The sequence below is a fragment of the Megalopta genalis genome, chromosome 5, assembly GCF_051020955.1.
Source record: "Megalopta genalis isolate 19385.01 chromosome 5, iyMegGena1_principal, whole genome shotgun sequence".
NCBI lineage: Eukaryota > Metazoa > Arthropoda > Insecta > Hymenoptera > Halictidae > Megalopta > Megalopta genalis.
The window spans coordinates 2,177,665-2,205,492 of NC_135017.1; the positions used below are offsets into that span (position 1 = coordinate 2,177,665).

At 34.6% G+C, this 27,828-nt stretch overlaps 1 protein-coding gene and 1 long non-coding RNA gene across 3 annotated transcripts in view; both read left to right on the top strand.

Annotated features, from left to right (window-relative positions):
• LOC117218267 (uncharacterized) overlaps positions 1 to 27,828 on the top strand; it is a 165,223-nt gene that overhangs the window by 42,317 nt on the left and 95,078 nt on the right. The gene's annotated exons all lie outside the window — the stretch shown is intronic.
• Positions 1,658 to 27,102, top strand: LOC143259419 (uncharacterized). Its single transcript, XR_013033274.1, has 2 exons — positions 1,658 to 2,263; positions 26,518 to 27,102. It is a non-coding gene; the product is annotated as an uncharacterized LOC143259419 (long non-coding RNA).

The window sequence follows — 27,828 nt, forward strand, 5'->3', positions numbered from 1 at the left end:
CTGCGATCTATAGCTGATCGAAAACTTATTAACTTTTGTTGTGAACATTTTTTTGCCAGACTGTCGGGAGTACTTAAAAAATCGTGGCAACAGTGGTCTTGCGGTACGTTGTCAAGGTAATGATACCTACTTCTTCTAACCTAGATAACCTAATCTAGACCAGTTTCTGATCTTCTCGGTAATTATTTACAAAAGTGACACACCCTATTAATTTCAATGATTTTTAAATACGTTTTCAAGGTCTAGATTCCCAACTTCTACATCGGAAATTATGTATGAGTTAGGTTATGTTGTCACCTGCTAAACAATTAAAATTTAGATATCTCAAAATTTAGCAGTGATTGTATCAGATAAGTGTAAAAGATAAGAGACCATGTCCTTGACAACGTATATGAAGGTCAAAGTCATTGGTCAGGTATTCCTTAAAGTAACTAATAACTTATATTTTTTGTATACAGGGTATTTCTACCATCATGCGTATACAAATCTCTTCGTTATTTTTGCTGGTACGAAAAAATGTGTCAGAACAAATTTGTTTGGTTCAAAGCTAGGAACATTATGATCCATGCGCTTTTTTCTCAAGTTCAGTTCTTCCGAGTTTTGAAGGTCACCGCCATTTTTAACATATTAACATCTATCTTTTATGAATGCAGCGTTGTAGTACACATCGAGACTAATTCAATAGGGTGTAATACTATGAACAATTTAACATTAAATATCTCAAAAATGACTCGAGACCGCGGATTAGGTTAAAAGAAAGAGCTGTTCACGTTCTTAACAATATATGCATTCAAGGTCAAGGTTATAAGGGGATGTTCCTTTAGTTTAAATAATTACGGAAATACGTTCTCTAGTTTCGAAAATTATTTTCATCTGTTCTCTTACGTTTCTTCATTTTGTAGTTAATTAGTGAATCTTGTTTGAAAAAAAGATGGCGGTTGTGGCGCAATGAAATATCATCAACGCTGTCTTTACTTTTTCAAGTGTTTTGTTGGCAACGTTACAGTGACAATCTGAAGGGTCTAGGTGTGACTAATAAGCCACATAAGGGGAAACTTTCCAACTCAAGGGAGATATACGATGACTTGCTTGGTCACTTTTGCCAAATGAGGTCATGCGTCATGCTGCAACAGAGGGTGACATCACCTAACTTGGCGCACCATAGTGCAAGAGGCGCTCAAACGCCGCAAGAAGTCCTGATTCATGAGCATCCTCAAAACAAAGAGAAAACTATAAAGATAATTATAGTTGAACTTTTGAATCACAACCTGGTATAATTCTTTTTCATTTTTAGCAATTATAAACACGGCGCACGACTCCCAAGAAGCCCACCTCGAAATGAATGAAATATAAAATTATTATTAGCAATGTTGTTATTTTCTTAGTTTTACTAATTATTAGTTTTACTAAGAAGAATACTAGGCATATATACGGAATGTATAGATACACTTAAATTGAACATCAAAATTATTTTCGTTATTATGAAAGATAGAAACAAATGACAAAGCAATATTTAAATGGTTTCGAAGCATCAGATGGTAACAAAGAATCCTTCTGCCAAAGTCATTGTAATGATTTTGTCAAGGTCGTCGACATTTTTGCTATATTAACGTTTATTAACGTTTATGTTATTTACATCGAGACGAGTTGAATGACCTTATGACCTTGGGATGACCCTGACAATTAAAAAATGAAAAGAATACGAAATGGTGCTCGGCTCTTTCAGCAGTTGTAATAAAATAAAACTAAGGATATAAGGTAAGATAAGGATAATTGTCAAGGTCATCCTAAGGTCATGACATTATAGATCATTGAACTCGTCTTGATGCAAGCAATGATATCACATCATAAAAAATAAACGTCAACGAACAAAAGAATGTCCACGACCTTGAAAGTATCATTAAAATGACCTTGATCATTTTTCCTACCTTTTGTAATAACCGAAATAACTTTGATGTTCAATTTATTTGAATCACCCTGTATTTGAATTGTACAAAATTTCATTTTGATAGTATTTATTTTTGTTGATTTATATGTCATTTAGTATTTAAATTTTCATTTTTTATTTTAAGAAATGTTTCGTAAATGTTAGTGTTGAATTTTATGCCATTACGTAGGGAGAAGCCTTAATTTTAACATGTAAAAGGAATTAGCTGATTTTATAATTACTGACGCCACTGGGGCGAATTACAGGAGATTTGTACGAAAATGTCTGGCACTACTGGAATTGTTTTTCTGAAGAATTAACATTCAAAATCATTTGGTAAGTCATCCAGAATATCGAAATTATCTCACCTTGGTTTTATAAATTATATAAGGTGGAACGTTAAAAATTGATTTTCCTAGTATTTTGTATTTTCGATTTCAATTTTACAAAATGTTTCGCAAAAATTAGTGTTCATATTGTCGTTATTATGTAGCAGAAATCCTTAGCTTTAAAATACAAGTAGAATTAGCTGCTACTAAGTGTTACTGGAATAACTAGAGTAATTTTTATGATTGACCGAATTTCATCAATAATATTTACTCACTCACACATTTAGATTTACTACAATCATTTCTTCGACAATATTTACTTGTTGATGTTGCATTCTAGGGCGTACGATTATTGTTGTATTTATTCAATAGCTAATAATATGTAAATATGCAGCGTGAGTTAGGTAACTTGCATATCTCGAATTAACCTTCTTTGACTTCGTGCAACTTTGAAGTCACACGCTTATTTATGATTTTTTTTAGCTTAATTTGATTTTTAGAATATCGCAAAAATACCCGATTCTATTATCTCGTCTTCATAATCTCCTCAGTTATGCATCATGATTCTCATTTTTCACTTCACCCGTCAGAGAAACTTCAATTTCTACATTTTATATATTTTATTATTATTTTATTTATTTTCTATATTCTATATTTCCCCTCCAACCGAGGACAACGTGAAATTCGCATTCTAAATATTTTGTAAAATTTATCAAAAAAATAAACATAACCCCTCCAATCGATAGCAATATGAAATTCGCGTTCTAAATATTTTGTAAAATTTAGCAAAAAATAAACAAAATGCAAGAAAATTGCGCATCTGAGCAACAAATAAAACCACCCCGAAATACTATATCGAAAAATCAAAAACTCGGGTGCGGTTAGAGGATTAATTGATAATTTATATGCAGATATTGATATTCCCTGGTTTCAAGTCACATAAACTTTTTTCTGATCATATACATAGAAAGTTTGTACTATAGAGAAATTGTTGAATACGAGGGTTCGTACACCATTATCTGCATCCTTTGAATCTGTGTAATTTTTGTATCTATGAATATTCCATAAATAAATAATTTATTGTATATACATATAGGGTGAGGCACATAAAATAGGTCACCTGAATAACTCGATTGCTACTGATGATAGCAAAAAATGTGTCACACGAAACTTGCTTGGTTTCGACGGTGTGGCATAATTCTATCTTAATAACTTCTTTGTAGATGGATGCGTAAAGAACATACGAATGTCAATTCCGTTATTTTTAAATAAAATGATATATTTTTCTGTGTGCCATCTGATGGGACGTTTTAAGACATGTACAGTGACCTACGACGATGGAGAATATTTTACTAATAGAAATATATGATTCCATTCGGAAGGAAAAACGGATTTAGCTATACTATACTATAAAAAATATGCACTAAAAACTATAGAACGAATATACCACCCTCGACAATAGACAAGTTATATTTGACCATTTCTTCCTGTCATCAGTGGCAATCGAGTTGTTTAGGTGGTACGTTTTATATGCCTCACCCTGTATACATATTGGTCTAAGAGGAATTAACATTTAAATATATTTGTTATTGTTGAATATATGAAGAAATTTTATTGACAGTATGTCAGTAAAAGAGATCTACAATATGGTAATAATTTTTTGACAGTTGGCGACGTTTTGAAGATTTCAAGAACGTTTTCACTTTTTTATATAGTTATTTTACACTTTGTCATATAGGATGATCCACCTAAATTTTGCGTGAATAAGTATCTCCTCCAATAGTGATGTTACAAAGAAGGGTTTTATAAAGAATTTAACTGGTATCAAGTGACGAATACGATGAAGTATATATATATATATATATATATATATATGTATAGTTCCTACTTTCTTCTCTTACAAGTTCTTTTCAAGGTCATCATACATTCAAACATATGAAATAAACTTTATCTTAAAATGACCTTTGAGTCCGTACATGAAAACGAAAGTTAACAAACAGTAATCACTATGCACAGTGGAAGATGACTTGATGATTTGATAATCGTTATAAGCGCCCGAAATCAATTGTTCTCGTCGATAACTGTCTTAAACCATCGAAATCAATTTTCTCGTCGATAAGTATTACAAGCGACCAAAATCAATTTTTCTTGTCACGATCTGTTACATGCAACTGAAATAAATATTCCTCGTCGATAACTGTTAGATGCAACTGAAGTAAATGTTCCTCTTCGATAACTGTTAGGAAAAATCGGAATTAATTTTCCTCGACGATCACTGTTAGGAAAAATCGGGTGCAACCTAAATAAATGTTCAACATCGATAGCTGTTATGCACACTGTACACAAAATCGAGTAGTTGCAATTCGAAATACAGTAATTTCTCCCTAATTCGAGCTCATATTGCACACAGAAATGGACAATTTGAGAAGAGGCTCGAATAATCGTATCTCCTCTTCACAAATTATCCATTTTTGTGCGCAATCTGAGCGCAACTTGGGGAGAAATTACTGTAGTAGCAAGATTGAAGGAATTGGAAAATGTCAAATGTATTATTTTCAATCTGTTGAAATTGTCACTGTCGGAAACAATTTGCTACTTAATTTCCACTTTTTGCAATCGATGCAGAGAATTTTTATTTTGCAAAACAAACTCCGCAATCTAGTTACAAGCAACCGGATTAGAATATTTCTTAAGGACAACACTTCTGACTACTCCAAATGGATTTTCGTCATCAATAATGATTATGGACAACGAAAATAAAATTTCGGTTTCGTTTAACTATTATTTATAACTAAAACATATTTCGATCAAAATAATAACTAAATAAATAATAATAAATAAAAGGAACAATAAAAATAGTAACAGTTATGGTCGCTGAATCAAAATAATAATTGAATGATTAATAATAAATAAAATAAATAAACAAAATAATAACATATAAAATAAATAATCAAAATAGTAACAGCCATAGACGCTGAATCAAAATAATAACTAAATAATTAATAACAAATAAAAAAAATAAACAAAATGGTAACAGTGATGGTCGCTGAATCAGAATAATACCTAAATAACTAATAACAAATAAAATAAATAATCAAAATAGTAACAGCTATGGTCACTGAATGAAATGACGTTATTCACCTTGTATACGGAAAGGTCATTGCAAAATGGGGTACGCGTCGTTCGAAGAAGTAGGTTAGGTTAACAGGCCCGATAAGTTAAACAGATAAACATGACTAATTGAAAACTCGGGCGATCATCAAGGCTACGAACATTATCCGTTTGTTTAACGTGATGTACGTGATTCTGGGATTAGAACATTGTCTTCGGAACAATATTGTGCGACGTTTGGACAGGTAGCCAAGTGGAACAGATTTAGATTCAATCGGTATTGTAATGACTATAATATGTATATGCAGATTGCGGTTGTTCATGTGTTAAAGTACAAGACGGTCTCGTTAAGGACTCGATCAATTTAACCGTTTGATTACTGTGCAAGAGCTTTTGCAAAAAACAGGTCGCAAGATTTTATTTATACACTCTACATACAACTATACTCTACTACACAACTTTCATAAATCGTGAAAGTAGACGTACACCTCGTCAAAATCGGGAACCCTGACTGTTACAATAAAAAAATGAGAAACGGTTATAGAATAACAGTTATTTATTCGACGAAAATGTTTTTTGTTACAACCACGGAAAAATCATTTTCATTGCCCAACGTGGTGACAAACTAATTTTATGAATTGATCGGTTAGCACTTCAAAGGGTGTATTCTAGAGTGAAGTGCGTTAACTTTGTTAGGGAATGTTTTGCAAAGAATCTATTATTCCATTTGCAGTCAAATTGATAAGATCTATTTGCATGTGTTTCAACGACATTTAAAAATTTTTTGGAACAAAAAACGTTAAAATTAGCGGCACTGTATACTCTCGAACGTAGTCGCTTTTAACACAAAGTCGTCTCACTCTCACAGTGTCCATGTTTCCGACCATTGTTCGAAATAAAAAAAAACGTGAAAAGCATGAATTAATTTAATTAGCATGAATTTGGCTGTAAAAGGTACCAAAACAAAGAAAATGTCGATGATTAAAAAAGTAGCGATATTTTGATATTCGATTATCGATTTTTGCGTGTTTCATTAAACTTCGAAGGCATAAAAAAATAGAAAAAGAATACAAATTTTTTATTGATTCCAGTAGGGGATGTAGTCAGATATGTACTAAATGCCTATTTAAAATTTTGAGTCAATTGGCAAGTAGGTTTCGAAGTATCATGGACACCGTTCTGAAAAACGTAGCTTCAAAAAAATACCTTTAAAGTTTAGTATATCGATAATGATACAGTAATTTCTCCCGGCAATGCCAAATTTCGGGTTGCTGTGAATTTCCCTGTGCTAGTCCTACGCCTATGTAATTTCTTGCTACGCCGATGCTAGGGTCGATGTGTGTCGGTCAAACGTGTGTTGCGGCACGTGACGCGAATTCCCAGAAGACAATACAAAATGGTGTGAATCAGGTAAGAAAAATTACAGAGCCACGTGGTACGTGGTAGGTACTAGGTATGGAATCGTCGCATGTGGTCTCCGAATTGCCTTCGAATCGTGCCACGTGGTCTTCAAATTGCCTTCGTATCGTGGCAAAACATTAGAAATAAAAAACGTTAAGTCATCGTTTTTATTCTAGTATTGTTATGTATTCATATTAATGTACAACGGCATGCTGGCTTTTTCGCGGACTGCCCTGAGTTTTTATAAAAACAAGTCGCGAAGAATCGCGACTTAGTATTCTCCGATCAGCCGATTTCAACTCCGACCTCCGAACATGTCTGGGAGATATTACTGTATAAGTTCGTCGCGTCTTTCAAACAATGATAAAATCGTTAATTTTAGGAGTTCGATTTAAGGTTCCAGAGGATGTATTTTTTAAACTATATCCTTTAAGAATGTGCCAAAAAATTGATTCTTTCAAAAGTTTACACTAGAATACCCCCTTAAGTAATTTTCGATGTTGAACAAAGGAAGCTTGAAAACTTTTCAATTTACATTGAAAGAATAATAACAATATATTTCGGATGTGTTATAGAAAAGAAATTCAGGGCATTTTTTTTATCAAATCGTTTAAATATAGATGATTTTTAGGACTTCATCGTAAGATATAAGTAACATGGAACTTAAAAAGTTTCTGCAATGTATTTGACTTTGATTTAGATTTGATTTAGTATTCTAGATAAATTTCGGTAGCACGCTATAATTGAGTCGTTTAAAGCAAAAGTGGTGTGAATCAATTTTTTGCTAGGCTGCTTTAATATTATTAAATCATATCAAATTTAATATTTTATTTTATTTCCGTTTACTATTTTAAGTTGAATCTTGAAAGTGACTTACATAACAGAGTTGCAACGTTTTCTTCTGTTATTGCATTTTACAGAACTTTTAATTTATCCTTCATTATCTACAAATTAATTCTTTTGAGTTATATTGACTTACACCATTCCTGCTTTCAACGATTCAATTAACGATGCTTAATATCAGATAGCGTAGACTGGTTTGTCAATTTGCAACTTTATGTTATAAATAAAATATTTAGTGTAAGCGTAATATAAAGGTCGCATTTTAACAACAAATTTGGAAAACGGTGGCTATTTTGATAAACTAACTCTGACCAGAAGTTAACCTTTTCTTACCTAAATGTCTGTGGAAATTTTCAGGCTTTAATAAATTAATCACAACTTAATTATACTGTATTTACATTTACGTAACGTTACATTAATGACAATAATTTTAAACCGCTCTCAAAATTAATTTAACCCTCCAACAACGTGGAATTCGCATCCTAAATGTTTTCTAAAAGCAAAGGAAAACTAAATTCAAAAAATTTTAAATTTAAAGTTTTCACGCGTTCTCGTTTATTTCTTATACTCTTTTTAACCTAATTCTTAGAATGCATCTGCATAACGAATCACACAAGCCCGCGATTTCATACCAGAAAATCATAAACTCGCCCGTGTTTAGAGGGTTGAAAAAGAAATTATTCGAAGTTTATAAACTACGTTGTAAATTCGGCTCAATTGGACAATAAAAAATACATTTATAATACAATATCGTCGAATTTTCCTAATATTATATTTTGACCACGTTGGCAAATTGAAATATTAAAATATATTTTTGTATATTGACATTTTTGAAAACAGAAACAATTTTGTCTTTGACATGTTAGAATCTTTCACACTGAAAATAACGCAGACTTTGATATCGTGTCCTCATAAATTTCTCTCCAAACATTGCAAATTACTTGTGTATTCGAAATCTAATAACGGCCATTATGAGCTTCCACAAATCGTTATTTCTAATGAGGTTACGCGAAGTATTCTTTTCACAGAAAATGGCCATGTGCATGGCTGCATAGTTAGTTACTAGAGGTCACGTTATCATTTTTAACGAGTTAAGACGTTGTGCGTGCAACAATTGCGTTATGTCACGATTAAATCGCAAAAGTGAGTGAATAACAACGTTGACAACAGTCAAATTGAATTTGTATTCTTTTTATTTTGTAATTGGTATGTTTTGCAATAAATTTTAGGTACGCTTAATGGTTCAGATGTCATAATTTATATTATTAATTTGTATTAATAGATTGTTCGTTATATTGTAATTTGGTCAAGAAAAAAGTTTTATAACAGTAATTAGTTTCAATTTGTATTCTTTTCATTTTGTAACAAATTTTAGCTACGCTTAATTCTTCAGATGTCATTATTTATATCATAACTTTGTATTAATCGAGTGATCGTTATATTGCAGTTTGATTAAGAAACAAGTTTTTGTGAGGTGTAATAGACTGATCACAAGAAAGTAACTTTCATAAAATAAAAGATAATGCAATGTACAGTGGATTATGTTGATTAAATTCAATTTTTTACATTTTTCAATAATTTACAAGTAAAGTTGTAAATACAAGTAAACTTTAATTTTTTCTGTGCCTTCACATTTTGTATAAACAGAGTGATTGATTTCGTACAAATATTGTCTATAAACTGTAGATCTTCATGTTAATAAACAAATTTAGAGTCAATTTCGGAATAGTTAAAGTAAATTAGTAATTTATATAATTCATTGAACATTTTATTTGACCGCAGGTGAGACAGGAGATTGGTCAGTAATTAAAGATTAATTCGTTAAAAAACAACCAGTTAGTTGATGCGACCTCTTTGAAAATCATGTACATAAAAATTGTTTATATTTTTTTATTTCTCTATATTCAAATATTCAAAACATCTTAACATTTGCGTAGATATTTAAGATTTCAATGAAATTGCAGTTTGAACAGTACATTTTTACGCAGACGAGTATATACGTCAAAACACAAAATATTGCCATTGCTTCGTGACGAGTATACTTGTCCAAAATAGCCAACTGATAAATATTATGTACATCTGTACTTTCATTCTAATAATACAAAGATATTAGCGAAACAATAATAATATTTTGATATTATACTAAATCTAGTCCAATAAAGCTGTGGGAATTTTTCAAGCTTCTTTATCTTATTGTTAGACTGTGGATTTTATACACTCATGACAAAAATGAGTAAAGCAAATATAGAACACTAGAAAGATTGACAACATTTAAAAATGTCGTTACATTAATATCAACTTATTAACATTATATTTACGGACTTAGTCAATTTGACTTCTTTAAAATTGTATTGCTATTGTATACAAGATGTGGCACATAGTTATCACCACGATTTTTCAAGCACTTTCGACAGTTTGGGAAGAAAATGTGTCGAATGAAAGTTAATCAATATTTAGTCGGTTACATATTGAAAAATAATAAATTTCAGGAACTATTGTTTTTTCACTAAAAGCCAAGGTGTTCTTGACATTTCTAAATGACACCTTGTATTTTTTATTTAGTAGGGTTATTGGTGATGAGAAAATGTATTCAACGACCTACTGTACTATGACCCTCAGTTGACCTCGATTTCAGCAATTTAGGTTTGAACAACAAAAATTGTTTATCATAAAATTTTCTTGACAATTTTTTTTTTAACCAATGGAGATTATCTCTACACCAAAAATAACGATTGCAACGGTTAATTGCACCATTATTTGAAAACTTCTCATTCGAAAACGATCTCATGTTAAGTTATGTTGACATTTGCAGCTAGTCGTAATTTCCTTACACGACAGGACTTGTGCTTACAAGAAAATGGACTACACTCCAAGGATTTATTGTATATTGATTTAAGTAAAATAGCTTTCGATATTAACGCTTTTGTTTTTCAACTCTAAATTGCTGAAGTCAAGGTCATCTGAAGGTCATAGCACAGTATGCCGTTGAATTTATTTTTTCATCGTCGATAACTGTACGAAGTAAAAAATACAGGGTGCCGTTTAAAAAATTTCAGGTGAACTTGATTTTTAGTAGAAAAACAGTAGTTCTTGAAATCTGTTATTTTTCAATACGTAGCCGACTACTGTTTAACTTTCATTCGAAACATTTCTTTGTCAAGCTGACGAAAATATTTGGAAAATCGTGGCGACAGTTATGTGCCACACCCTGTATATCTATTACCAAAAAAGAGCCAGATTTATTTCTAATTCTAAAACTGAAAGTGATGATGAAGTTTTTGATAAGAAATCTTTCATTTAAATTAATTTAGAACTATATTTTTTCTGCAAGAAACTTCAATTTTGTTGCACGAGTCAAATTGGATCACTTCTGTAAAAATAGATTGTTAAGAGACTAGGCAGAAAGTTGAATAAAGGTATTATCAGCACATGTGGAAGAGGTAGCAAGTGGGAGACGGAACAAAAAGACCATAGAATGAATGGAGGGGCTAAGAAAGGGGAGGGAAAAGGAATGAGATGGAATAACCCAAAAAGCCTCACTAAAGAATACAAAAGTGTGCAATTGACAAAGTAGACATATGTATGTAAGAGTGGATAGAGCAGATGTAGAAAAAAAAGAATGAATACGGTAACTGGTGAATAAATAGTGTGAATATGTAAGTAATTTGAAAGTCATGTCCAATCCCTAGCTGTGATACTGAATAAATTAATAAAACAGACCAAAATAAGAAGAAATATTTATAATATAAATCGTATACTATACATTATACAGGGTGGTTCACTAAATATTATCACCTCGATTTTTGTTATTTTTGTTATACGTGGCAAAGAATTTTTATATATAAAATTATTATTTTACAATTTCACTGTTTGAATAAAATTTTACCCAATTCTGATACAAACTTTATTAAAATATCAAATTAATGACTGACTCTCCCAAAATACTAAGCAAAATGCTTTTTCACTATTTTCTTCTTTTCTTAATATAACCATTAACAACCGTGTTGCCGAGGAGATTGCTCAGAGTGTTCAGGTAAAGAGCTCATAAGATCTTAGACCCATAAATTCTCCAAGGATAATTCATATATTGAAAGCAATGAAAATTCTTGAACCTTTTGCCGAGAGGGTGCAGATGTAATAAACCAGCAAATTGTGTCGACGCATGCTACACCGCCGCGTATTTGGGGTTATTTTTGTCAAGAGGATATAATTAAATTATTATATCGTGATGATATAATTAATACAATATAATTGATACAAATATATATAATATGATATAATAATGATATAATTAAATTATTAAATAATGAGAAGTGAAAGTGGCGATTGAAATTGGTATGTGTCAAAAATTGTGTGCGCGAAATTGATAGACGGATTTCTATTAATGTTTTAATTCTATATTTAAAAAACTGATGAAATATTACTATCATCAATTTACTAAACAGTTTTCTTCAATATCATATAGAAAAATTACTGTAAAAATTTTAGCTTGCTTTGTGTTCCAACTTCATTTTTATTCGAGTTACATTAATTTTAACATTAATTGACTGTGATTTATGTATGTACATGGTATTGAAGAAGAATTGTGCATCGATTTGCCAATCCGACATTTTCCTCGAGAAAATTTGTTTTGCTAAAAAAATGGAAGTTGGAAAAATAATTTTTACATAATTCGATTCGACGTAAAAAATACTATAAAAATATGTATTTTCAAGATTTTATCTTTAAATTTATATTTATATTTTATGTATTTCAAGATTTAATTGGACCCCATCAACTCAATCATCTAGGAAGCCGGTGATATCAATTTTATCACGTTATCGCTTTAATTATATTCGAGGCTTGGAAGTTACGCAAAGTCGCAATGAAACTATTCGAACTTACACACGTATAACCTCTGACAATAAGTATTTAGGCAGAAATAATAGTAACGAATTAATTTAAAAGAAACAACAAGATTTTTTGCACCTCAAATGCTACGACATAAATATAGGGTTATTTATTTGTGCACTTCTATAACTTCCAAAGTATGTGTTGTACGAAAAAATTTTGTATACAAAAGTTGCACGATTTATAGAGATACATTATGTAGTGTGTTTACTTTTTTCTAAGTGGAGGCGTTTCGGAGATTTGAAGGTCAACTTTGTTTTTTTAAAATAAAATTCTATATTTTTTATGTCAAAATATGGAATAATATCGAATTCTGAGTAAAAAAGCACTGACCTTTAATAGCGAATAATTTCACTTCGTTGTGTTGATAAACACTGTAATTAATGTTCTGAATTCTCAACATTTTTCATTTCTCGAGAGAAATAATAAAAAAAATAATAATAATATATAATAAATATATAATAATAATTATATATTATATAATAAATAATAATAATATATAATAAATATATAATAATAATTATATATTATATAATAAATAATAATAATATATAATAAATATATATGTTACGAGCCGAGGGCCAGGCAGGTTGGGTGGCCGGTGGTTGCATGCAATTGGAATTTTTGGATGAGGTGCGTAGACCAGCTGATGCTTCTTTCGTTACGGGTGGCTACCTTTAAGGTTAGGATAGGGTGCGTAGACCAGCCGATGTTTATTTCGACGCGGGTGGCTACCTTTAAGGTTAGGATGAGGTGCGTAACCAGCCGATGTTTATTTCGACGCGGGTGGCTACCTTTAAGGTTAGGATGAGGTGCGTAGACCAACCGATGTTTATTTCGACACGGGTGACTACCTTCAAGGAGGTTAGGATGAGGTGCGTAGACCAGTCGATGTTTATTTCGACACGGGTGGCTACCTTCAAAGGGGTTAGGGGATAGGAAGTTAGGATAAGGTGTTTGGAGAAATTGGTGTTAGGGTGCCTCGTAACTTTGTTAGAAAAAGAAATAAAGATATACCTCGAACGGTTAAGATATATCTTGGTGGGTTGTACCAACCACTGGTTCGAAACAGGAGATGGAAATGATTAAACTTGAAACCAAAGAGAACTGGTAAAAACTAATTTATTACGCGTTGAGTTTTAACAATTGTAAGTGAGTGTTCGCGGACTCTAACGCGCTCTCAGTTTTTGCACTGAATCGGCGGGGGCTTCTGACTTTAGGTTGTTACCTAGTAGATTGCTCGAAGGAGAATTGAACTCGATCTTACTAATGTTTACGCGTCGACGAATGTCTCGAAACTAGCCCGATTCCCGGTCGCGTTTGAGCCCTTTATATAGTGAGATTTTTGTGGAAAAATGGTAGTGGGGGTGTTCCTATGTGGTCCGATTCCAGAACGTTCGTTGTCGTACCCCCTCGGAGGTACTCGATTCATGATATACAAATGCACCCCTGGCGTATGCCTTCAGGAAAGAATATAAAAAATACGTGGGAAGATTCTCCGTACGTTACATATAATAATAATTATATATTATATAATAAATAATAATAATAATATATAATAAATATATAATAATAATATAATTATAAATATATAATCAATTATAAAATTTTTCGAGAAATTCTGGAGGGGGAACACTAATTGACACGTAAACATCGCGGTCCCGCGGAAATGTGTGAAATGCCCTCGTAAGGTTTTATCAGAATGTGAATAAAAAATTGGATTACCCCATTAAAAAAAGCAAGTTTGACCTTCATATGTCCTCTAAGCCATCACCTACGTAAAAATTATTGACATCACATAATGTGCCGTATCAAATCAAACAACTTTTGTCTGACCCTTTTTTTTCTATTGTCAAGAACAAGCGAGTTATTCAGGTGTCTTGTTTCAAATGCCCTCACCCGGTATATGTACATATGCACCACTTTCAAAATTACGGGCACATTTTAACCTTAATTTCTATATTTTTACTATTGATGCTATAACTAAGAGTTACTTTTCGTAATGATTTGATCAACTTCCGAGAGCCGACGAAGATAAGAAAATTCATAGCATTAAATAGTAATGTTCAGTGTTTGTTTATTTCGTAAATTTTCTCAGCGAAAATCTTTGTTTGTGCTACTTTAGAACGCTACGCCGAGTAAAATTACCCAGTTTCTTGAGAGAAATCCGAGGATCGTGCATCATCCTATCCCGAAACATCTACGTGTAATCTCGCGAACAAGGCGATGCACAGAATTACGCCATCAAACGACCTTGTCTCTACGCGAAGCTTCTTCGTAATTGTGCAAATTAAGTGTTTTGCTCGGTGATAATTACATTCCATTTCATCTTGTGTATATCGCCAAATTTTAAAAATAAGAATTTGTTTATATTACACGACGTTGCAACATCGATTTTTCAACTAAAAGACGTAATGCTGCAGAGAACGTTCCCTGTCAAATTCGTGCATCTGCTGTTTTCTAATAATCATTTTAACCCTTGAACTATCGAGCTTTTAACTGGCATCATGTACAGTGTAGAACCTTTTTAAAAGTGGACGAAATGGGTTTGAGGGCTCAGAAAGACTGTACTGAAAAATATCAACTGTCCTCTGGACCGACTCGGGTCTCTTATTTATATTACGTCCCCCAAAAAGGCCACGCCTGTTTTGGGGGACTCGCTGTCTTCTTTTGCCCCCGCTTAGTTTAGCGGGGGAGACAGCCATCGATGAACCCTCGCTGTGGGGGTGCGCTGGCCGTTCGGCCAGGCAGCGGTACGCGGCCGGCGGCTTTCTCCGCGACCAGGCATGCAGTACATCTGGCAGTGATAAAAAATAAAGAAACAAAGGAATTTCCGGTTCTTGCAAACGTCAAGGACGTTTTCTCTCCGTCGACCCCTTGACATCTGCAAGCGGACAGTTTTATGGTTATTACGGTCGCCGGCCGTGTGCCGCTACATCACCCCCTTGCCAGTGATTGACCAATCGCGATACAATTCTTATTTCTACAACAAAAACAAAAACAAAAACTTGCCCTGCGACATGCCATACGACGGTATATGCGATACTCGCTACATCCCACTCTCTCACTCATTCATAATAGTATCTTATTTTTGCAATCTGCAATCTATCCGGAAACCTCACTCGTCTTCCTGAACGTGTAGTTCGCACCTCTTGTTCCGGAGCAGACACTGTCGGTTCTGACCGCGGTACCTGCATTGTTTGAGTCGCTTCATTATCAACGGCATCATTAACAACGTACGCCGGCTTTAATCTATCAATACTAACATTAACAGGTTTAGCCTTAATATTTATCACAAAGTTTTTTGGGCCCCGGGATATGACCTCGAATGGTCCATCGTACGGTGGCTCCAATAAAGTTCGTACTTTATCATTCCGGATAAACACTTTTTCACACACTGTTAAGTCTTTATATACAAAAATCCGCTGCGCATTGTGGTGACTACCTGCGGCTGGGGTGATCCCCCGGAAATGCTGACGCAGTTCCTCGGCAAAATTGGAAACGTCATACTCGCCTTCTATTTGACGCGGTGCTAGGAACTCACCAGGTAGACGCAACGTCTCCCCATACACAAGTTCTGCTGCCGTTGATTTGGTGTCCTCCTTCCAGGCTGCGCGTAAACCCAGCAATATGGTAGGAAGGACCCTCGTCCATTGAACGTCTTGGTGGCAACGAATGGCAGCCTTCAACTGTCGATGGAAACGCTCCACCATGCCGTTCGCCGCTGGGTGGTATGCTGTTGTCCTTAAATGTGTTGTCCCTGTTAACTCGTTCAAATGCTTGAACAAGGACGATTCAAATTGTCTTCCTTGGTCGGTTGTTACTCTAAGAGGGGTCCCAAATCGAGCAATCCATCCCTCGTAGAACGCTCGTGCCACCGTTTGTGCTTCCTGATTTATCATCGGGAACGCCTCCGGCCACCGGGTATACCGGTCCACGCAGGTCAAACAATACCTATGACCTTCCGACATGGGCAACACTACAATGTCAATATGCACATGTTCGAACCTTTCCGACGGCGCAAACTTTCCGAGCGGCGAATGTACATGCCTGGACACTTTTGAACGCTGGCAAGCGACGCACGCTCGCGCCCAACGCTTACTGTCCGTTTTTATTGACGGCCATACATATCGTTCCGTCATTAATTTCGCCGTCGCCTTAATTCCGGGATGTGCAAGTCTGTGCACCGTATCGAACGCCGCGCGGCGGAATGTTCCCGTGACAAATGGCCTCGCAATGCTCGTCGACACATCACACCATACAAAACTGTTTGACCCAGGAATTCGCATTTTTCGTAGCACTAGAGCACTCGCACACTCGCCTCGCACGTAGGCCGAGAGTTCGCTATCGGTGTCTTGTGCCTTCGCCAATTCTTCGTAATCGAGAAGTTCTTCCACTTCCTCGATCCTGGATAACGCGTCGGCAATAATATTGTCTTTTCCGGCAACGTGACGGATGTCGGTAGAAAATTGACTTATAAAATCTAGGTACCGGAATTGCCTCGGCGAGCACTTTTCCGGTTTTTGGCGAAACGCAAACGTTATCGGTTTGTGATCGGTGAATATAACAAACGCACGTCCTTCCACCATATACCGAAATTGCTTAATTGCTAAATATATAGCTAATAGCTCGCGATCGTAGGCCCCGTAATTCGTCTCCGCCGCGCTGAGTTTTTTTGAAAAAAAACCTATCGGTTCCCAACCGTTCCCGGTGTCCTGTTGTAAAACCGCGCCAACCGCGAAGTCTGAGGCATCGCAGGTAAGCGCAAGGGGGGCGCCAATCTGCGGGTGCGCCAGCAAGGTGGCCTGTGCCAAGGCTCTTTTTGACTCCTCAAACGCTACTACCGCCTCTGCATTCCAATGAATCGGTGTGCGACCCTTCGCGTTACCTGACAGCAAGTTATTCATTGCTGCCTGCACCTGTGCAGCCCTAGGTATGAATCGTCTGTAAAAGTTCATCATACCTAAAAACTGCCTCAGCTGTTTGGCTGTAACCGGTTGGGGGTATTCTACGATCGCGCGCACCTTACATTCTAGAGGTTTTGTGCCCTTATGTGATACCGAATAACCTAAAAATTCTACCTCGGGTTTTCCGAACGTGCACTTGCCCGGGTTAACTACTATACCGTACGACTTCAGCCTATTAAATAAAATGTTCAAATGTTCGAGGTGTTGCGCTTCGGATTCCGACGCCACGATGATATCGTCTATATACGCGTACACGAAATCTAGTCCTCGAAGCACCTCATCGATAAATCTTTGAAAAGTCTGTGCCGCGTTGCGTAACCCGAACGGCATCCCCGGAAATTCGAACAGCCCGAATGGCGTCGTAACCGCCGTCTTAAACACATCTTCGGGCGCAACCGGAATCTGATTGTACGCACGCACTAAGTCTATCGTTGAAAACACCTTTTTTCCGAATAAGTTTTGCGCAAAGTCTTCAATATGCTTTACCGGGTACCTATCCGGAACTGTGCGGTCGTTGAGTGCCCGGTAATCTCCGCACGGTCTCCACTCGCCTGATTCCTTCTTTGGCACCACATGTAAAGGAGATGACCAGCTGCTTTCGGACGGCCTCGCAATCCCCAGCTTCACCATTTCGTCGAACTCCTTCTTCGCTGCCCTGAGTCGATCCGGTGCCAACCTCCTTGGTCTGCAACTAACCGGTTGACCTGGCGATGTCCGGATATAATGTACCGTTGTATGCTTTTTTCTAACGGTCGGGATTCCCTCTGGTCTCGTGATTTCGGGAAATTTCTGCAACAGCTCCAAGTATATGGAATCCCCCGAAACCGTTTTCACGCTGGGAATGTCGCTAGCACTTCTACCTACCGGTTGCCCGGGCACTGACAACGAAGTTATATTGTCTATCAACCGGCGATTCCGAATGTCTACCAGTAAACCATAATGGTACAAAAAGTCTACGCCGATAATTGGCTTAGATACACTGGCTACCACGAATCTCCACGTAAACTCGCGACGTAACCCAAAGTCCAACGTCAACGTGGTTGTACCAAACGTTGTAATTTCGGACCCATTTGCCGCGAACAACACATAATCCGATTTCTTCCCGGGGCCACGAATCATGGATCGTGGGTACACGCAAAGGTCGGCTCCTGTATCGACCAGGAATTGCGTTCTAGTCGTCTTGTCGGTCACAAATAGACGGCGCGGCATCGGGCTCAAGTCATCTGCCGTCATCAACGACTGCCCGGTTCGTTTCCCTGCATCGAGTTCCAATTGCACGGTGGAATACATCGATTCGCACTCGCTCCCCAACGCCAATGGTAAAAACATTTACCCTGCCTCTGTTCCGTGCGTCTTTGCGACACGGAGCGTTGACGGGGCTCCCGACGGGCAGGCGATCGGGGGCGATACCGGCGATCGAAACGCGAAGAACGTTCATTCCCAATCAACTCGTGTCGGATCGCCGCAATCTCCTGCTGGAACGACAGGCTGATTTGCGCCATTTTTAAATTTATGAGTGCCTCAAGGTCTTGAGGCGCGTTGCTCGGTGCCGCGGCTGCTGCAGTAGATGCCGACGCCTCCGCTACCTGAGTTCGGGGGCCCATCGTCTCGGCTATCGCATCTGCCAGGTCAGCCACCTTATCCATCTCCGCGTCCTTCTGGGTCGCTAAGATTACCTGCATACTATTAGGCAACCTACCCATCCACAGCGTACGCAAAACACTATCTGACACGTTGTTGCCAGCCAGTCCGCGCAAGTGTCGCAGAAATTGAGACGGCTTCCTGTCTCCAATTTCCTCCGATTCCAGCAAACGTCGCGTTTTTTGTTCTTGCGACGAACTGAGCCTTCGAATGAGTTCCGTTTTTAACCTCTGGTACTGTCCAGTATTTGGCGGGTTCATTATAATGTCGCGGACTTCCGCGGCGTACACAGGATTCAATGCTCCTAACACATACCCGAATTTTGTGGCTTCGGTCGTAATACCCGATGCCTCGAAGCTGCGTTCGACCATTCCAAACCACATTTCTGGGTCCGACGCACAGAATTCGGGCATCCGAACGGCCACTCGCGACACAGCTGCTTCCGCGGACGCGCCTCGCGGGTACGACGCACCCTCGTTAGGGGTAGCCATTACTAACTTTATCTGTTTATCAAAGTACCTTATACACCGTTATTCGTGCGATCACGTCGGGGTCACCAATTGAGGGCTCAGAAAGACTGTACTGAAAAATATCAACTGTCCTCTGGACCGACTCGGGTCTCTTATTTATATTACGTCCCCCAAAAAGGCCACGCCTGTTTTGGGGGACTCGCTGTCTTCTTTTGCCCCCGCTTAGTTTAGCGGGGGAGACAGCCATCGATGAACCCTCGCTGTGGGGGTGCGCTGGCCGTTCGGCCAGGCAGCGGTACGCGGCCGGCGGCTTTCTCCGCGACCAGGCATGCAGTACATCTGGCAGTGATAAAAAATAAAGAAACAAAGGAATTTCCGGTTCTTGCAAACGTCAAGGACGTTTTCTCTCCGTCGACCCCTTGACATCTGCAAGCGGACAGTTTTATGGTTATTACGGTCGCCGGCCGTGTGCCGCTACAGGTTGAATTTTGTTTAAGATGTTATAGATAATTTTATTAGATTACAATTGGGGCTGAGATGATCAAAAAATTAAAAAATGATCTTTTTTCAACTTCTTTACCTTTTTTTTAAGCTCAGATACAAAAGTTACAAATGCGAGATTCTTGTCTCTCCTTTTATTTGTAAAAAAAAAGAAATTTGTAGACATTGTCTAGTAAACTAGTCTTTCTAGCATCTCAAAAAAGAAGTATACAAAAAAGTTATTCTATTTTAAAAGGTGTCCGAATATTAATTCGAGTCATTGTTTTATTACAGTGACAAGATTGGATTTATTTAAACTTCGTACTGTTTCTATGATAATATTGTGAAATTGCGATAGAAAATATAAGGGGTCTGCTGCTGTAAATATCAATAAACAAGTTTTATTGTGGATTCAATTTAAATATCATTTAGTGAGTGCGAAAGAAAGTTTAGAAAGAATGTAGCTGGAAATAGGAGAGGCTTTGATGGATAAATGAAAATGCATGGTTGAAGAAGATAGTTGAATGTGGATTATTGATTTTTCATTGCAATTTTTGTATACGACCTGCGATGTTAAATTCTGTTGATTAAATATTTATAATTAATATTATTTGATCTTCATTATTATAAATTCAACAAGTACATATATTCTTGAATAAAAATGTTTATCTAAAAATTTCTTATAAAAAAAAAAATATTTTTGTAATACCAGATGTAGAAAACAAAATCAGAAACCAGTTAGTTATTTTGACCGATTTGGTAGTTTTGGTATCCAAGCCGTGTGATTTATAATCATAGATTGGTTCAATAAAATGTGCAAATACTTTTGCTTTTGATTTAGAATGATACGTTATTTTACTGTATACTTACTAGTCGCATAGTTTTTCAAATGATATTCCAAATCGTTTATGTATCTACAAGGTGTCCCAAAAGTTGCTCAAAATCGGGAAATGAGGTGTTCCTGAGGTCATTTGAAGTAACTATTTCCTTAGCAAAAATGCAATCCGCTAAATTGTTTAAGAGTTATTAACGAAAAACGCTGACCAATGAGAGGCGAGATCAGCTTCACGCGAGGCGGCCGAGCTAATGAGCGGAACTGGGCTTCAACGGCTGGTTGGCTCGGCCACTTGGCGCCAGCCGAGCTCGCCTTTCATTGGACACTGTTTTTCGTTAATAATTCATAAACAAAACTGCGGATTGTATTTGCGCTAAGGAACAGGTTACTTCAAATAACCGCAGGGTTTTCGATTGCGAGTGACTTTTGGGATAGCCTGTAGAATGTGGATACTATATCCAGCGGCAATTTTCTAATAATCATTTTCAAATCGAAAATATAATAGCAGTTGTAAATTCTTTCAAAAAATTGTTCAGAAATACCAATAATTCCATTCGTAAAAAATCTAACAAATTATTTAGAATAATCTAAGACAACAAATTCTTTTTAAATTATTATTCAATAAATCAAAAGGCAATTGACAGAACCTTGTATAATGTTATGAATTCTTACGTTCATAGATTATTTCTCTTCTTAAGTCATTTTATGAAGATCTCTATTATATTTATATTTGTAATATCGAGGAAAATTGCTTCACTAAATATTCGAAACTTTAAATAAAATATAACTTCTCAAATAAATGAAATATTTTTTATTTGGAAAAATATAATTCTTCAAATGAAACACTGTGTTTATTGTAAACATTGTTTCAAATAGTATTTGAAATAGAGATTCATTTGAAATGTGCTGTAGATACTTGTTAGAAAAATTATAATTTTTCGAATAAATAACATCTTTGATTAGGAGATATATAATTGTTCGAATAAATAAAACATTTGATTAGGAAATGTATAATTTTTCGAATAAGTAAAAATATTTTATTTTCAATGCATTCCACATGCACGAGGTAAAATAAAATATAGATTTACTATCTACGATTTGAAAATAGTATTTTACCCTGTTATAAAACTTGTCTGAAATAGTATTTCACGTGATTCCAATTCTTGTCTGACAATGAGTGAGTTCTTGCGGAAACGATTCGCTCCGTTATTTTTGCCACGCCCTGTATATCGATTCAGACAACCTTAACTCGGAAGCTCGCAAATCACACAATGGTTCAAGGTAAAGAACAGTAGACATATTATTAATTCAAAAGTTCTACCACCAAAAAGAATAAAGACAATAAAGCGGGACTTAAACCGAGAGCTATGATCAAATTATCATCGTATAACGAGTACACTAATAATGATTAATTATTTTAACCACTTAAAATTTTATTGTTAATTTAATTCATGCCGTCGTTAGTTTTTTTACTAACGAAATTTGCTCGAGATACTTAAGATTTATTTCAATATCTCTTAGTTCACTAATAATACGAAAAAGAATTTACCATACCGATTTGAACGATTCTGAATTCTGTAAAGATGTCATTTCTCTGATAAATTTTTGCCGAAGTAAATTTCTTTAAATATTATCGAAATATTTTTGTTTCTATATTCATTAAATTGATTAACCAATTGCTAATTTGAAAAAAAAATCAATATTCATTTTCTTGATTTTTCGAGAAATATTGAAAGTCGTACTTTATAGTAATGAAATTACAATGATTTTAAATTTAAACTTCTTGTCACATTTAATTATTAATTGTTAATAAAATTATTATTGATTGGAAGCTCCGTCAATATAGTATAGTCCTCACGCGACAAGAAAGCACTTTTCTGTTTACAGAAAACGCAGTCTATTTATAAAACTTTTATTAACAACAGAAAGATATTGATATGCAGATAAATAAATGTAAAACTTGATTCTATTGCATTTTTTAGCATTTCTACTTTTGAACTTTTTTTACGTGCTAAAAATAAATGAATACATAAAGTTTATTCATAACGAAACCGCGGTTGTTCGTGCAAATTAAAAAATACAATATACAAGTAAGCAAATATAGAACTTCTGTTACAATTTTTTACAATTTCAATTTTCAAGATCTTTATTTGGTAAAAATGAAGAAAGTTGATGTGTTACAAAATGCACTAAGTTGATGCATAACTAGACCGCAGACCATTAAAATAAAAATTGTCTGCAACCAATGCAGAAAACGATAGTTAAATAGAAAATTTGTCCTCTCAACAGTTTTATCAACTTAAAATTAATGCAACAATGTTCTTCTATTGTTTTTACTGTTTCATGTATTCACAAACATTTTGCTTGAGACGAATTTTATGAGTTTATGGCAAAATAGTTATAATATAAAAATGTCAGTGCATATATCATTTTGAATCTATTGAAATTATTAAAGAAGGAATTATATTTCGTTTACATTTTTTACAATCAATGCAAACAATTTTTATTTTGCATAAAAATCCGCAGGGATAAATACATGAAATGTAATAGAAAAATTAGCAACAAAAATATTAAATAAGAGTGAAGTTGTTGCCAAATTAGTGTTGTTGCCAACGTTGTATATACAGGGTGACATAAAATTATCGTTCGTTTTGACGCAAACAACTCGTTCCACAAAATTGACCGCTTCACCTTGAAAATTGTGGATCAAAAAACACAAATTTCTTTTTATTTGTTTAAGTTACGTTATTTATTTGCAGATTTATATGTAAATGTATATGTATGTTGCAAAATTGGTCTCTGTGGTGAGTAGAAAACGATGCAATGAAAACAATTTTCGATTTTTGATCTAGAAATGTCAAGGTCAAGGTGAAATTTACGATGAGTTATTTATATCAATATCCGTGAAATCGATAATATAGTCACGTTACGATGGTCCCGATTATATGTATATATAATTGTGTGTCACCCTGTACACAGCATTTATTCGACTAATTATCAGTCAGCTCTAGGACTCGTTCGAGTAATTTGTCGGCGGACACTCAGCCCTTTGTTGTCGATTTAATTAGCGGAAATTGGAATATTTAACAAACCGACGACGTCCAAGCCAGAACAAATAGAAGCGTGTAATCGATATTCCCAAAGCCGTAATAATGCATTCACTTATTTTCTCTCTTTGCTTTGTATATCCAATATGAATGTGCATTATGAAATGGATTTATTTTTATCCGCTCACGTTGTTCCCCTTCGCTCTCGTTGATACGGGTGGCACGTTAATATTCTCGTCGGGATCGCACAACGCGAAAAAACATTTAACAATTAAAATTATATATTTAAGCCTTACTTTTACATTTTATATTATTAGTACATATATTTGGGTTTTTGTTGGGATAGAATAATGAAAATAAAATGCATTCTGTCTTAATTGTTTATAAACAAATATTTAAAAATACAATTTTTGTTTTTAACCCAATTCAACGTCTTCTCCATTTTCATGTTGAGAATATTGTTCTGAAACCAGCAAAGTCTGTATATAATAAAAAAAAAATAATTTGTAATTATTCTCATTAGAGAGAGTTTCAATAGAGTGTGAATTAGTGAAATATTGATATTTTTTACTCAACCTATTCAAAACATCTCGCGTAATTCGGTAGCCCATAAGTATGGGCTTTGTGGTATGGGGCTTTGCGGTATGCTTTGTGGTACGTGCCATTTTGGCATCAATATTAGATGATTTCACCAATAGCAGCTAATAGCAGTTAATTTTTATTTTGTTATTATCGTAAGGCGTCGATTTTCAAAATGCGATCAAAGCGAACACTGAACTCCACCGAACTCATAATTAAAAAATGAAACGAAAATTCAACAGTATGGTTAAGAAAATAAATAAATGTATATCTAGCTCATTTATGTCGCAATAAATACAGACAATTCTTATTTTGCATAACGTTCACAGCTAAACCATGAATAAATATTTTATATTTATAATGTAAAACCTAAAATAGAATACTTCCCATAGTTCTTAACCTGAAAATAAAATGTGAAAATAATTAACTCAACGTATAAGAAATCATAATATTAGCAAATGAAATTTATTACCTTTCGAAATATTCATTGAAGAACCATATTCAATGTATGTTTATAATACAGAGGAAAATTACTTCGTTCGTTTTAGATTGCCAAAATACATTATATTTCATACTATGCCTTAGTAAAATAAAATTTCATTTAAAGATAACAAGTTAAATAAGTAAAATGTTCCGAACTATGGCACAAATAGTTTAAGTGTTTTCAAATAAAATACTATTTTAAATATTATCCAAAAAAATTTGTACAACGAATAAAACATTTTATTTTCAATAATACATGTATCGTTTAAAATAAAATATCTATTTACCATTTGCCATTCAAAATAATAGTCTCAGTTTTTCTGTTTATTTTTGTCCATCCTTGACTCTTATCATCTCCACTTATTCCCTACTTTCTCTAATAAATACTTATTTAACGATGCTTATTTCGTAGATATAGGTATGTAGGTATAAGACCGTTGACGTTTATGCGAAATAAAAATTGTCCAACTTGATTGCAAAAAAACTGAAGTTAGATGAAAAATGTTTTTCTTTTTTAATTATTTTAACAAGTTGTACATAATATTAAAATACTCTCAAATTTTTCTAATGTCTTTACAATTTTGTATTTGACTATTTTTGTCAAAAATGCATAAAGTTCGTATTTCAGTTTGTTTTGGGATATTTGACCAGCTAGAATTGTTTTTGATACCATGGTGCGACGAAGAGAGACAGACAAACAGACAGAAAGAGAGAGAGAGAGAGAGAGAGAGAGAGAGAGAGAGAGAGACAGAGAGAGGAAATGAACGACAGCGACCCAAAATAATCCCTTTACGGAATATACAGGTTGGCTCAAAAGTTACTCAAAATCGGAAAATGAGGGGTTCCTGTGGTCATTTGAAGTAATTTTTTCTTTGGCGCAAATGCAGTCCGCGGCTTCGTTTACGAGTTATTAACGAGAAACAGTGACCAATGTGAGGCGAGATCGGCCGGTGCGAGGCGGCCGAGCCAATGAGCGCACGAAGTCTAGTTCCGCTGATTGGTTCGGCCGCCTCGCGCCAGTTGGATTTCGCTTCTCATTGGTTAAATTAAAACACTGGTCTCAGTGGTTTTTGCTAATAACTCACAAACGAAGCCGCATATTGCATTTACGCTAACAAAAAAATTACTTGAAATGACCACAGGAACTCCTCATTTCCCGATTTTGATAACTTTTGGGGCACCCTGTATATTTAGAATGTTCGATTATTTACAGTCGGTTTGATGAAAGTACCATCAATTGACCGCGGATTTGATGCATTTATAACAGGAATGGATCAGTGAAATACAAAACTGTGAAGACATCTGAAGAATTTAACAATATTTTTAAATTATATAAAATTTTTTTGGAACTATAGAACAAATGTTAAGTGTAAACATGAATTCGTTTCTATTTTAGAGAAAAATAAACACTTTAATAAGACATACTTAATCAACGTTTTTTAAAAAAATGTTTATGAAAGCGCGATTATCGAAATAGTTGTCATTACTATTAATAACATTAATTCATTTTTCAGATAATTCAAATTAATTGATAACATCATTTTAAAAGCTCAACAATCTTTAACCACAGAACTCGATAATCAACAGAATTTACGAACATGGTTAATCAATTTACAACGTTTATTCTATTAAATAATGTTGGAACGACCTACAATTGATAATCTGCGGAATGCGCATCATTCTGCGCAATAAAAATGTTATGTAACAATTATAAGAAATTACTCCATTGATATTGACCTTTTTAAGAACGATGTGGAAGTTTTTAAGCGTTCATTATTCGTTCTATTTTCTACTTATAATTTATACTTTTATTCTGTCTCTATTATGTCTTCCTGTCTGTACTATAGTTTTTTGTTATAAATTCTATGTACTATATGGACACATAGAATTAGTTTATTAGTAAATAAATTTAAAAAAGTAATAAATAGCATTCGTTCATAATTGTAACGAATTGAAAGTTGTACATCAATGTTCGTAAATTGTTTTACGAATAGTTTTTATATATAAATTGTATTTAAATTGTTGAATGTGTTTTCTAAATCGTTGTTGTTCATATGTTCAACATTACTCTTCCAATAATTATATTTATTAAAAACCAATCGGAAATAATTCATTTCTATGCCCAATACGTTTTTATTCAATTCCTGTTCTTACAATTCTTATAACTGTTCTTACAATCGATGTAGCACATTATTATTTTAAATAAAAGTCTGCTGTTTAATTAGTATAACTCGTGGATCGAAATAAGTGGTTATCCTTCATTCTAAAAAAGGCTCGAACAAACTTCTATTTTTGCTATGCATTGTTCATTCTTTCGCAATATGTTTTTGCACAATGCAGCAGGTGATGAACTAGAGGCGTGCTTTTTAGCACGCCTAAAAATAGCTCCAGATATATCGTTTTACGACCACTTTTTACGAAATTATAACAGCTCGTAATATCGAAAATTTGTCGAAAATTAGAAATTCAGTGTACGAATATTTTTTACACCGATTACACGTCTGTTACGTTTAAGAAAATATCTGTTTCTATGGATTTTTTATATAAACATATGTCACCCTCAGGAACAATTTGGACTGTGAAATGATAGTGTACACATTACTAATAATTAACATATTCAAAATATCAATTTCAGTGCACTAATTATTAAATATTGTTACAGTACTGTTCACTGAATAATATTCAATGTTTATAGAATAATACAGAAAACTATCAACATTAATAAAAATCATATCTATTCCTGTTGTTGGCAAATCTTAGGCTCAGTTTGAAAAAGTTTGGTTTGTTTTCGTTGACTAGTATAGTATTAACTCTAAGTGCACAAA